The sequence below is a fragment of the Corapipo altera genome, unplaced genomic scaffold (genome assembly GCF_003945725.1).
Source record: "Corapipo altera isolate COAL_440 unplaced genomic scaffold, ASM394572v1 1, whole genome shotgun sequence".
Classification (NCBI taxonomy): Eukaryota; Metazoa; Chordata; class Aves; order Passeriformes; family Pipridae; genus Corapipo; species Corapipo altera.
This window is the reverse complement of record NW_020884873.1, coordinates 39,753,067-39,767,706: the sequence shown is the minus strand read 5'-3', so window position 1 is coordinate 39,767,706 and position 14,640 is coordinate 39,753,067.

Genomic DNA, 14,640 nt, shown 5'->3' with positions numbered 1-14,640 from the left:
ACCCCAGCCGACTGATTAAGAATGGCAAAGAACTCCTGCCTCCACAAATTACATTACAGAGTCAAAAAAATGTTCTTAGTCAGGGAGTGTTATATTTTAGAAAGGTCATGCAAGAATTAAGAGCTGTGCATGCACTGTCAGTGCACACCCATCTCTCAAGCATCCTCTATTCCCTTCCCCTGAATTTCCTTTCTCTTAAAACCCCCTGACTAGAATTCATTTTTAGTTGGATTGAGAAGACCTGGAAATAGACAAAGGATAGATAGTAAGCCAGATGAGGCAGGATGCCCAGAAACAGTATTTACTCAGTGCTCAGAACCATTTGTTATTGAAGAAACTATATGTAAATACTGGATTGATCCTCTGATAATGCACAACATACCTGTCTTTGGTTTCATTAAAAAAAAAAAATCTTAAATAAGACTGTAAAACAATTGATACTTGTTAATCCAGCTCAAAACCCAGTTAAATAATGTCTGTGAAACTGAGCAGCATCATTAGGTACAACGATGAGATAAATGTTTAGACAAGTGTCTCAAAAAACGCTTTTTTTAACAAAGTATTTCCCATTTATTAGTGATGCTAGCGTAAAACATTCTACTCATGCTCTCTTCTATTTCAGTCTATGGAAAGCATTTCCATATTAAGCAGGTTGAGTATAATTTTTTAAAACTGTGAGTCATTTGGCCAGCACCTACATACTAGATTTGTTGATAAACTAAAAAAAACAAAAAGAAACAAACAAAACCACCAGAAAAACAAAATAACCAACCACAAACTTGAAAGAACATTAATTCAGACCTAATGAGGAATGTTCTTGAGGTGTTACATAAAGGAAATAAATGTTCATAAAACAAGAGTGTTTGTTTAAGTTCATCACTCAGCATTAACCAATAGGTACAACAAAATGGTATTTAACACAGTCAATTTATTCTCTTTGTATAAGGAATAACACCATCTGAGGTAACTACCTGTAGTCACTGTCTGTTTAACAGAATTCATAGATAGAGAAGATATGGCTGTAACAGCATGAGTTGCACAGGGACAAAAGGTGACCAACATAAGAAAACAGCATGAGATAGTCATGCCCTCAGATGCAGGATCCATGTGTTCTATTTTTCTACCTCTAACAGCAAACACCTTGAAAAGTGGTTAAACAAAAGATAAGCATGCAGTGATATGGGATTTGATGCAGACACAGTGGTCAAGGAGGTGCTGGAAGGCTGACCAGGGGATGATACAGAAGGTTGAAATACATTAGATGACACTTAATCAGCTGTCTTGTATTTATGTAGCACTAATATACTCAAAATCCTCATTTAACTCTTACTTGAACCCATAAGCATACAGGCCCCACTCTTCAGTGGTTCCAGCAACCAGTTATAGATGTAAAACCAATGGGACTGTATCAGGAATACAGTTTCCAGAAACACATACCACAAATGTCCCATCAAGGCACTGCTCTGTCATGAGGCAGTATGGGCCATTTAGGCTTGAAATGTTATAGGCAGAGCTTACAGGCTAGTTTTATGACTTTGAAATTCTACTCCATTGAAATGATCTTCATTTGCTTGAAAGCAGAGTAAACAGGAATTCAAAACAGATATTGTAAACTTGCACGTTTTCTCAGTGTATGGATAATATTACTGTATCATTTCTGTAATAATTTACTGAAAGAAAAGTAAATAAGAAATGTTTACATTAATGTATTTGATTTTTTTTCCCTGTGAATATGTGATTTGTTTGGGCCTCATGTTTATTGCCTTAACTGAGTGCACCAGAACTGAACTGACACATTTGAATGCTAAATGACTTCTTCCATTGCATGATTTAGAAAAGTGTCATTTCTTTCATGTGTCAAAATACATGTAAGGTATTACAAATAATTTTGCATAAGAATTTAAACGAGATAGTAAGAATGGAAAAGTTTGCTATAATCACAAAACAGGGTTTTTATTGATGGAGGAAGAGAGTTAAATACTAAAACTAGTTGAATTTTACAGTGTTTGTTGTTTGCATTTTACTATCTAGGTTTGCAATACCCTATTCAACTTAAGGGACCAAAGCAAGAATATAAACCACAATGGCAACACAAGTCTAAAATACCCTTTGAAAGGCTAGAAAGAAAATATTATGGTTTGAACAGAATATGCAAAAATGTAAAATGCATGAACTCTGTAATAAATGGCTGAAAAGGGAATATATGAATTAGATTGCTCTGAAGATGCACTTACAATGTCATAATCGAGCTTGGCTGCTTAAATTGTCACCAAGGTGATGCCTAGAAGTGTAGTTCATTTTGTGGTTTTAGGCATCTCAATGTAAGTTTACCATGTATGAATCTGGATCCCTTTCCCCACCCACGGCGTGGGGCGGCCCAGTTCTAGTTCCGTTTCCATCTGAAGAACCATTGTGATGCTTTGAAGGATGGGGAAAGGGGACTCCAGGGGTTTCTCAGGGGTCTTTTCAGGCCCTGAGCCTGGAGGGGAGAGGTGCTCCCCCCTCCACCCCTACACGTGGCCCCATGGCTGGCAGGGAGACAGGACACAGGACACCGGCGTGGAGAGGAGGCAAGAGAGAGTTTATTGTGGGGGATGTTACATTTATAGGGTTTAGGAGGATTCACAGAGTAACCAATTAGAAGTCTCAAGGGGTTTACAGGAACACCCAATCACAGGAAGGGCTCAGGACACCTTCCCAGGACATTCCTGCATGGATAACCCGGGGGCTCTGCAGGACATTCCTGCATGGATAACATGGGGGGTGCTGGGAAGAAGAAGCATATGTTTGCAAAGACACCACCAAAAGCCATTTTAAAACCTGTTTAAACCACAGTTTTCCCATATAATGCAGGTTTAATGCTACATATGAAGATAAAATTTTATATTTCTCTGTCAATTATGTTCATGTGGAATGAATCCTTGATTGACAGTATGAAATGTTCTACCTCCAGTCTCTTTAAAGCATTATTCTAGGAAATGGCAACTTTGACTCTATCTAGTAAACACTTCATAAGTCCCTCTTAGTGGCTACTATGTAGGATAAATTACCCAATGCCTTGTTTACCTATATTTATTCTTCTATGTGGTTTTAGGACAGATAACTTCCTCATTTGGGGACAAAAATATTTTATTGTAAAGATGACAAGAGTACAGACTTCAGTAAACAGGTTTTTACTTTATGTTAGAAGTTTCTTTAAAGGAGTAATGTCCTAAATGAACTCCAGCACAGGAATGAGGGTGCACATCAATACACTGCACACACCGCACATCAGTAATTTTTCTTTAGCTTCAGAATCCTCCTTCAGAAAGAACGAGCAAGTTTTGAATGCTTTGAGACTGGAAAACTGGGCTTAACACTGGGTTGGGATGAGATTCATTTCTAAGAAGCAAGCAAATAAAATGTGGTGAAGAATAAGTGGTTCTAATGAATGAAAGGAAATATAAACCCACCGTGCAACCCAAAAGATTTTTCTAGATCTGTGGCAAACAGCTCACCAGTGCTCTAAACAATATTGTTTGCTTCTAATTAGAGAGAAAAAAACATAGAAGACAGTAACAATAGTTGTATTTTATTTTCATTACCTCTATGTTGCAAGTGGTGTTCCTGCCCATTCCATAATATACTTCAGTTAGTAATTCAGTGGAGAAGAATAAAAAAATTAGAAATTGTTATGCAATTGTCAATAATGAATGTGACCCACTTTTTTCATTCAAGGAAAAGCTGTACTAGTGACATAAAAAAAAAAAAGGAAAACAAAGCGAGTTAGCTATCCAGTTCTTTTTGCACAACTCTGAATTTCTCAGAAACAAAAAGTGTTATTTATATATATTTTCTTGCTGAGATTACTTCTTTTACCAAAGCTTGTGGCCTTGTAATGCCACTTACAATTATTGCAAGATGTCATATATGTTTACACATGCATAAACAGGTTTATTTATGCCTGCATATGCCTAAAGCATAAATATTTCTTTTTAAACAATACACCAGGAAAAGAAAGCAATAGGCAATAAAAATAGCTTGGATTTTAATGTAACTGTGTTCTTATTTCTATGATATCAGTATGCATGTATTTTCAATTTGCAGCTAACAATTGAAAATATGTAAAAGCTATTTGAAAACCAGCAGGAAGCAGAATTATCAAAAGAAGAATAGGGCAATGGTAAGTAACATGCTTCATGCTGTAACACAATATACTCTGACAATTCAACTTTAGGTATATAATTTAAGATGGTTTCTGTGATATAAACAATTATTCCAGATGGATTTAGAAATTTAATAATTTCAAAATATTTCAAGAAACTACAGTAGTGTGAAGATAGACTAGATTATACTATTTGTGGGTAGAATGTGTTCAACAGTCTTAAAAAAGCATAAGGCATATATGAACACTTAGCGGAAATTTTGATGCTGCTTTTACCTAGCAGTAACAGAGATCAGGGGCATAATATGAAGTATTGGTATTTTGTGAGCATTTTAGGCCATATATAGGTTTGAAGCATCATCCAGCCCCAGAGTACTCTGGTCTTTGAGATTTTTGATGTCGCAATTCCTTTCCAGGTGAAGGAAAAGCCCACCCAAAAGTTACCAGATAAAGGTACAGGCAAGATGGATCCATACCTAGGGCTTTTGGTTTTTATAGTATGATAAGATCTCAAACTTTTAGTTTAAAAGTTATACATCTTGAAACAAAATATTAAAATTCAACCCAGTTGTATCTTTTGCAGCACAACCTATCTGAACTTGTAGACAGTATAATTACTGCAGGGAGGTGTCAGCAGCACAGGCTGTTTCTTCTAAGGTGCCACTGCAAAGGTTCAAAGCTTTTAGAGGCTCCTCAGTGTCGCTGTAGCAACACATACCTGACTACGAATGTGTCTGAGAGTGAACAGTGCTGCAGACCCACTTGTCTTTATTTACAAAATAGTTTTAAGTACAGGGAGGTCTTACTGACATTCCCACCTCTCTGAGGAACCCTTATGGTTACTTAAAATAGGAGAGTCAGGACTTTTACACTGTTATTGTCCACCTCTCAGCAAGGGGTGAGAGGAAGATGCAGCTACCACACGTCCAAGTTGAGAGAGTGAGCCTCAGAGGAAACCCACACAGTGCCATGTTTATGCTTAAAGATTGAAATATCACAACCTCCTTCTGAATCCTAGCTAAATGAGTTATAAATTTACAGATGGCACCAGTAAAGGGTCAGTGTCTGAAAACTGTCTGCTGTTTTGAGATAGTTTTGCTGAGACTCAGTGTGTACGGAACAGATCAAGTGAAAGTTCTGAACAGTAGGAGAACTTGGCAGTACAACTGGGTCAAAGTAATTGATAGCACAGCAGTTGTACAAGAAGTCTCTTACTCTCAGCATATGAATCAAGAAAGCCATTAATCTACCAAGCACTTTATATAACGACTTGAAAGCCTTCAAAAAAATTGCAAATCTTTCTTTTTCTTTAAGACTTCCAAGTCTGTCTCTGCTGCTGAAGAAAATGTAGACTGAGCAGTTAAAGTTTATTGGGGTTTGGGGTTTTTACGAGATCTGGAAAAGGATCTGGAAATAAAAATGCTATTTTTTATTTGGGATAGAGTTAAGTATTTCAGGTCTGAAAAAGAAAAGAAAATTTGTTATCAGTACTCAAGACAAAGACGACTTGAAAACCATTTCATAGACTCTGAATCCTAGGTTCCATTTTCTAGTTTCTTAGTTCATATTACAGCAGTTACACAAGCCTATGTAATATTCATATTCATAATTGTGTACAAAAAACCACTAGTTTATATTCAAAAAGCTGAACAGAATGCATGCTAAGCCTTTTGTTAGCTTTTCTGTTCCTTCATGACCATAAGAGTTCAGTTATCTATACATGCACTATCCAGCTTCCCAGAAGATGGGGTTAAAGGTGAAATCTGTTTGTCCTAACACAGATGACTAGAGCCATTGGCATATGCATGTGGCAACAAACACTTTGTTCGCAGCTTGCTACCTTAATTCTGTTCCTTACCATTAGATATTATGGAGATCATTTTCTTTTCAAAAGCTTTTGGTATCCACCTTTACAAAATCTAAGCTGGTTATTTCCCCATTCATGGAGTGTGCTATTCATTGATTTATAATGACCAAACAGGAATAACCTTTTGAATTGCTTCCTAAATATGACTCATTGCTCTGACTACAGAAGAAATCCAAGAAAAGTAGCCAGTAAATTCATTTTTAATGATCAGCCAAACTGCAACCATACAGAGCTAGAAATTTTGCCTTCACAAGTACCATAAGACCTCTGAACTATTAACTTCATAGATTTTACTTTGGATATAACAGCTTGACCAAAATCTTTCTTCTGGTTCAAGAACACACATGGCCTTTTTACCCCTGTTTCTTAATTTAACATGTCCCCTCATGCCTCAAGCCACTTCTAGCAATAACATATAGTCAGGTTTGAATCCTCTGTAAGTTTCAATCTGAAGTAGAAAGTGGTCCAAAATTCATGGGATATTAATCTCACAAAAAGACACTGTAATACTAAAGTTTCCTACGTGTTTGGTTTTTTTTCCCTAAGCTTTTGTGAACTAAGATGTCACTGTATGAACTTGCAGACTACTAAAAGTTACAGTTGTAAATTTTATATTTTCAAAATGAGTAATTTTTGTAACTGCCTTGTTTTCATGTGACTAACCTACAGGTTATCTGTCAAAAAAAAAATTAATTTTGCAATATTGAAGGTTCTACATATGGATGTGTAATACAAGGTAAACTTTATTGAGCAGGATATTTTCCATGACATAAAACAGAGTTCATTCCTCTCTCCTTCCCTGGTACAGAGCAGTTCCTTGTCTCTCTGCAGCAAAAATGAACCTAATGGCAATGGACACTTTTCTATTCAGTGTGAAAATATGTCTCATCAGTGCTCTTTTCAAGGACCACTACTTGTAAAGAGAGTGGGGCTACATGATGGAATTATTCCCTGAATAATACTCTAGTGAACTACCTGAGTTTCTGAAGGTCTTCCATGTTCCATTGGCAGAAACGTTCTATATCAATTCAATTCAGTTTAAACAGTTCCTTTCCCAATACAATTACAATCTAAAATGGAGGCACATGAAATTCAGAGCAAAGTGGCTGAAAGTGATCAGGATAGCACACTTTGTTGCTAATATTTATGTTGGAATCTAGACAAATATTCAGCTGGTTTGGGAGTGTGAATCACACAAATATCCTCACATTAAAATTTCAGTATCTGAGTGATCACTAATAAGTTCACAGCCACTCAGTCCTAAAAATCATCATTTCTTTGATCCATAAACAGAACAGGATTTTTAAAATATATTTTAAATCAGTTTTTTCTCCCTGCATTGTCCCTCATTTACTACTTATGCAAAGTAGAGCTATATTTATGCAAACTCAGTTTTGTTGCATGAAATATAGCGATTTTGAGTTTCCTCTTGGCATTCTGGAGAGCATATTTTCTCTGAATTAATTATTTTAATTCAGTCACAGTAATCAAATTCAACAGACTATCATGATTTATTTTAAGGATTATTCTGGTTAATGTATTTCTTACCACAGCAAGTAACCCTGGTGTGTAGGTCTTAAAAGTTTCAAATGACAGAGGACTTTTAAATGTTCTAATACATACTTTGAAAGTTTGACAATAATCCACAAATTCCCTCTGCTCTTATTCAGTCTTCTAAATGTCAGAGGGATTTTTTTTTTAAGATTCTCCAAATGTTTTACCACAGAATTGCTTAATTAACTTTCAGAGTTGTTACTGAGACACTTTCCCACCAGAAAATATTATATATAGATAAAATGAACAAACATGTTGTATTTGTCCTTCAGTTCTATTTCAAAATCTCCCCTGAAATGTCTCTTTAAAGAAAAATATATTGGAGAAGGATTCTCTAAGGAACCACTTCAGAAACAAACAAACAAAAAAACCCAACAATGTTTTATTGCAACAATTTTTTTAAATTTAGTTAATATTACTAACTTTCAAATGCACTCTGTAGAGAACTGACTGTCCATAGCTAGGAAGAGAATATTACTATATTTAGCAGGACAGAAAACTTTGAGAAAATAATTGTCATTTAATAATTCTTAACAGATAAAATTAGAAATCTCATGTATGGTATCAAGGCTCCTTTACAAATTTACATCCATCAAAACTAATTAAAAAATGTATTTGAATCTCTGCAACCTTAGGAACAGTTGAGCTTGCTTCTAGCCATTTAGAAAAACTATTCTGCATATTGGCAAAATCTTATATGTGGAAGTACTGAACAGGACATATTTACTGCAGCTTCTGTGAGTATAGAACTGCTTTTCCAATGTCTACCCTTAGAAGACTCAAGGCTCTCCTCAACTGTACAGTTTAGAGGACTCATATTAGACAATTGAACAAAAGTACAGGTAAATAATTTTAGGGAAATGAACTCCAAAATGTATCATTTATGTAAAGGATATCACAGAAGAGTGGAAAACCTTTTGAAAGAATTTTTACTTGTACATACTGAAGGCAGCCTTAACTCTTTGCGATACACAGCATAAGAGGTAAGATTAGAGACCGAGATTTTTCCAACAGTTCCTTGCAGTATTGGACACATATATGACTGAAAGACAACATGCTGGAAAGACTCCCCCACCTGTTAACAAGCAAAGCACTCTAGAGTGCAAAAACTGAGGAAAGACTAAGATGTGCTGGGAGAAGAGAGCACAAGCTGAACAGTGGTCCAGAGTTCAGTCTGTTGCCTTTAGGTTTTTAATTTTTTTCAAATATTTTAAAGAAATCCTACAATCCAGCAGTGTCCTGCTGTCAGTAAACATTTCTAAAGCTCTGTATTTCAGCACTCCCACTCTGGCCTCTTTGGAAGGTATCAGGTAACTAAGAGATTAGCTCTACATAGTTTATCCATGTCATTGAGCTGTGTAAGGAATCATTATGATGCCAAATACATATGCTTTTGAATTTTGTTTAAAATCCCTCAAATCAGAAATTGTATACATTAAGATACTTAAAAGGCATGAGAGTGTTATAACTGAAAAAGTATTACAGTTATAGAGTCAGATGCTCATCAGACACTTCTTAAGTCAAGCAATTCCAAATTAAATGAGACGAGATTAATATTTTGGGAGTAATTTTTCTCTTTTCTGGCAAAATTTACTCCTCAAATGTCAGAAAAATATGGTTTCCAGGAAATCCTTAATAAACACCCTAGAGCTGTAAGACAGTGTGATATGGGACAGTATGAGACACTATATCTGTCTTCAAAGGAACAGAATCTCGTACATTGAATGAGAGATATTTTTATCTGACCTTATTTACTGAAATTTTTTGTGCACAGTGCACACTACTTCAGACTAGTAGTTAAATGCTACTTTTTTGCCTATGTTAGATTTTTTTTTTAAAAATACTACTTTCACAAATTCTACAGTAAGTCTCAAAGATCTGTGAGTTTCCTGCCCAGAATTTGCATGTTAGGATGCAAATTTACAGTGATACAAAATATAGAAATTTTTCAGACATAATTCTACCATTATAGCAAGATTTAGGTGAACTTGTACCCCTGCGAATGGCTATAACTATTGTAGTGAAAGTTTTTAAAGTCAAGGTTGTCCCTGAAAAGTTTATCAGACACCCAAAATCCTGGCTGATTTTTTATATTACGCAAAACTCTACTTTCTGGTGAGAACGTGGGAACTTTTAAACTTTTAAACATCCTTGAAAAGTAGCAAGTAATTGAGAGAAGATAGGTATTTGATTGATATTTGAAATCTCTAAACCACTGTGAAAATAAATTGTGGGTAGTTGTTTTTCAGCTAATTTTCTCAGGGACAAGAAGTTTAGGTGACTAAGTTTTGTCTTTTCATCTGCATATTCCTCTTGATTTCTGTAAAAATTTTGCCAGTCTTCATCTATCTCAACAAAACAGAGCTTTCAAAAAATGTTATGTTCCTACAAGTTTCACCACTTTGGTAAAACAGAGCCTTTTGTAGCATAGACAAAGCCTGCAGGGCAAGTTTCCATTTGTTTAGATGATTCTTCCCCAGGTAGAACATCTTCTCCAAAATTCAGCAGTAGTTTCAATAAGCAGATATAGGAAATGAAGTCTCACTGTTTCTGCTGCACCCTGTCTCATTAACCCACGTCCTGCAGAGCAAAGGAAGACAAATTAAATGGAGGGAGTCAGTGGAGATTTTTGAATCCCCAGATCACAGATCTATATCAAATGAGAGAAGAAAAAGAAAGAAGCTACTCATAAAGAGAATCAAAATTACCTTCCCTATGGGGTTTTGTAAGGATAACTGATGTACGAAGTTCACATAAGAAAGTAATTTGTGGTGGTCTCTACTGAATCTGTACAGTAGATGTAACCAAAACAAGCCACATGGGAATCATTCTGCTGATGCCCAACATTGGAAAACCTTAATGAAAGGTTGGTCCATATCCCATCTAATTCTGGAAAAAAAAAAAATAAAGCAAGGGACTTCTGTTGTTGACTAACCCAGAACTAAATGTCACTTAATCAGAATGAAAAATCTGGCCCAGTGAATTCAGAAGAGAGAATAGCCATTATTTTACTCTCCGAGGAAAATCACTTTTTGACTTGTAGGACATTTCCTATCAAAGATGGGAAATTTTTTTTGCATTAAATACTTTATTTAACATTTATAAGAAGCATTGTTACAGATCTTACAATAATTTTTACACCTACTATAAATGTACTGAATATTAATGTGTTAATTGACTGTAATAGGGAGAGTTTGGAGCATACTGAGACTGAAACCATGACACAATTGAAAGTCCAACAAAAATCAATATTTATTACCAACAGATGGTCAACAAAATGAACAAAATTGAAAGAGAGGAAGGAGGGGGAAAATAAGCCCTTGGTACAACTCCCCAATTACCCAGGTGTTTCTTATAAAGTTATCTTACCAGAATGCCTAGAATTACCCATAGCAGAAGCTGCATTCTCAGAGAGGGTTGGCAGGCTCACAAAATTAGCAGGTGTCTCTGCGAAAAGCAACATTGTCCTTGATGTGAAGTTCCCTCTCCAACCAAAGCTAACTGCTTTTATACAATTAACTGAGTGACGTCTACCAGCTAGAGGCTCTCAGTCCCTCCCTTCGTTAGGTAAGTAACACCTCTTCTGCGCATGCGTGGCTACTCGGGGATTTCCCCGAACATGTGTGTTATACCTGGGGAGGTCTTTCCAAAATGAGTCTGGGGATTTACTTCATCATCCTCCTCTTCAATTTCCCCTTCAAGCGACCTTGGAACGTGATTACCCAATCATAGAACACCAATTAAATATAGTTTATACAAGAACCTCTCTTCAAGGATGAAATTCCCATTTATCAGTGTTTGTTTTCTCATAACTTGGCAGGGAAAAGATACACTCTTACAGATCGCTGGGCCAAACACAGACCAAAAGTATCAACATCCCTGATACATTGATATATGCAGTAAATTATAATTTTCCAGCTTGGTATATATTTGCAGCTACAAATTGGAAACACAGCTAAAGCATTTCTACAGCATTTGATTAAAATTAATTTTGAGTCCACTAACAGTATAATAAAATTTAGTGTCAATCATTTTAAAAGTATTCTGTGTCATAGGGGAAGAAAGCTATTATCAAGTCTAGGAATTAGCGGAAGTGTCAAGCAGAAAAATAGCCTGTCACACTGCTGCTAATACTGATTACGACCTAAGACACCTTCTGCTTTCGCATACAACTTAACAGCAGACAGGACCCGAAGCATGTGAATTTAGGATCAATGAAAACTGCAGTCTTTGATGCCAAAGGATCATACAGTTGGATACTGTAATTGTATCCTTTCACTTGGTCCCATGGTCAAAAACTTCTCTCAATTATTTTTGAGCGGCTTGGGAACCCATAGAGGTCCCAGCTAAACTAAAGCTGGTGAATGTTGTCCTGATTTTCAAGAAGGGCAAGAAGGAGGACCCCAAAAACTACAGGCATCTCAGTCTCACTTCAGTGCCTCGTAAAATTATGGGGAAGATTATTGTGGGAGGTATTGAAAAACACCTGAAACACAATGCAGTCATTGGTCATGGCACAGTTCATGAGAGAAAAGTCCAGTTTTTGCAACCTGATTTCCTTTTATGACAAGGTAACCCACCCAGTTGATCAAGGAAAGCCTGTTGATTCAATCTTCTTGGATTTCAGTAAAGCTTTTGATACTGTCTCTCACAGGATCCTTCTGGACAAAATGTCCAGCACACAGCTGGATAAACACATCAGATGGTGGATGAGCAATTGGCTCATGGGTCAAGCACAGAGGGTTACAGTGAATGAGGTAACATCAGACTGGTGACCTGTCACTAGTGGGGTTCCACAGGGCTCCATCTTGGGCCCTGTGCTCTTCAACATCTTCATAAATGACTTGGATGAAGGACTGGAAGGGATACTAAGCAAGTTTGTAGATGACACAAAACTTGAAGCAGATGTTGACTCCCCTGAAAGCAGGGAGGCTCTGCAGAGAGACCTGGACAAATTGAAGCACCGGACAGTCACCAACCATATGAAATTCAACAAGGGGAAGTGCCAGAATCTGCACCTGGGATAGGGCAACAAAGAATGCACATACAGACTGGGGAATGAGATGCTGGAAAGCAATGTCTCAGAAAGGGACCTGGGGGTCCTGGTCGATGGCAAGTTGAATATGAGTCAGCAGTGCCCTGGCAGCCAGGAGAGCCAACTGTGTCCTGGGGGGGATCAGGCAAAGCATCACCAGCCAGTGGAGGGAGGTGATTGTCCTATTCTGGTCTGCACTGATGCGGCCTCACCTTGAATATTGTGTCAATTTTGGGTACCATAACATAAGAAATATGTAAAGCTATTACAGAATGTCGCAAGGAGGGGAATGAATATGGTGAAGGGCCTTGAGGGGAAGCCGTGTGAGGAGTGGCTGAGGTCACTTGGTCTGTTCAGCTGGAGAAGAGGAGACTGAAGAGAGACCTCATTGCAGTCTGCAACTTCCTCATGAGAGGAAGAGGAGAGGCAGGCACTGATCTCTTCTCTGTGGTAACTGGTGACATAATCCAGGAGAATGGCCTGAAGTTTTCTATGGGGAGGTTTAGGATGGATATTAGAAAAAGGCTCTTCATGCAGTGGGTGGTTGGGCACTGGAATAGGCTACCCAGGGAAGTGGTCACAGCATCAAGCCTGACAGAGTTCAAGAAATACTTGGATGATATTCTCAGGCACATGGTGTGACTCTTGGGTGTGGTCCTGTGCAGGGCTAAGGGTTGGACTCCTTGCGGGTCCCTTCCAACTCAGAATATTCTGTGATTCTGTGATTCTTTTTTTGCTTTGTTCCTCTTCATTATATTGTTATGTATCCTTTCTTCAGTCTAATAAATTCATAGGTATAGTCCTTCTGATTTATATTTCAGATTCAAGCAAGCTTTAAAGACATAAATATCTCAGCAAGCTGGTCTCTCCTCCACTTTAAGACCTCATGAAGGCATTGTAACCTGAATATTTGCTGTCTACTATTCCTTTCCTCTTTGCCTATGTAGAATCTGAGCCAGTTTCCTTACGTTCACATGATTCTCTCTTTGCCATGACATCTGCTTTGCAGCACTGTCTGGCTGCTGGGACAATAAAAGGCTGAGTTTCAGCACACCAGAGTACTGGCAGCCTTCCAAAACAATATTAAATGCTTTTTAAAATGATCTTTGGATATTTCTTGTGAGGCTTTTCAAGGCAAGGGGCAAATTCATCCTTGATAATATCACGCAGTATTTTTTCACCATACACCATGGTTCCCTCTCTCCTGCATTCCTTATCCAAGATGCATCAAAAAGAAAGCAGCTTTAGAGATTTTTCTTTTTCATTCACACTAGATTCATTCTTATTACTTAAGGACAAATGTTATTTTGTTAGAGAGAAACATTAAACATACTTTTTTTAACTGACTCTTTATTGCTGCTATAAGATATTAATTAGGTATTAAAATTGCACCAGAGAAATATAATATAGAAATTTCAAATAACAATCGTATATTCTAATATCTCACTATAAATCTTGGAAGTTATCATAGCAAGTGGGAAACTGTGTAGTTATTGACTGTTTAAAACTTTATAACTATATAGAGTGTTTGTCCATTAAGAAATGAGAGGAAATTTCAAGGATCTATTGGTAATCCTTGTTTTTGTTCTTTGCATTCTGTATATTCGTCTCAAGAAACTAATTTCATCCCTTTATGATCTTTCTCTTTTAATCTTACTTTAAACCTGCTTACTTTCGGGATCAATTTTAGCTCAGGGAAGGGTGAAGGGGGTGAGGTTGGTTTTTTGCTTTTACATCAGTTTTAATTTGTTTCCTGGGATGTACAGTGGGGTTTTTTGTTATTGGTTGTGGGGGGGGTGTGTATGTGTTCAGCACGGAGAAAATTATGACTTTTCTTATCATAATGAATGGTCATATACAAGACTAGGTATGCAACACAAACATACCTCACAATAAATTAATGCAGTTTTTTTATTGCCAGTGATGTTCTGTCATAACCTTCTTCTTCTCTCTGGAAATTGAGATGCTAGAACTAAACTTTCAGGAGTAATTTTTTAAGCAAGCAGAGTAGCATTATAATGAGAACATTTGCAGCCCTCC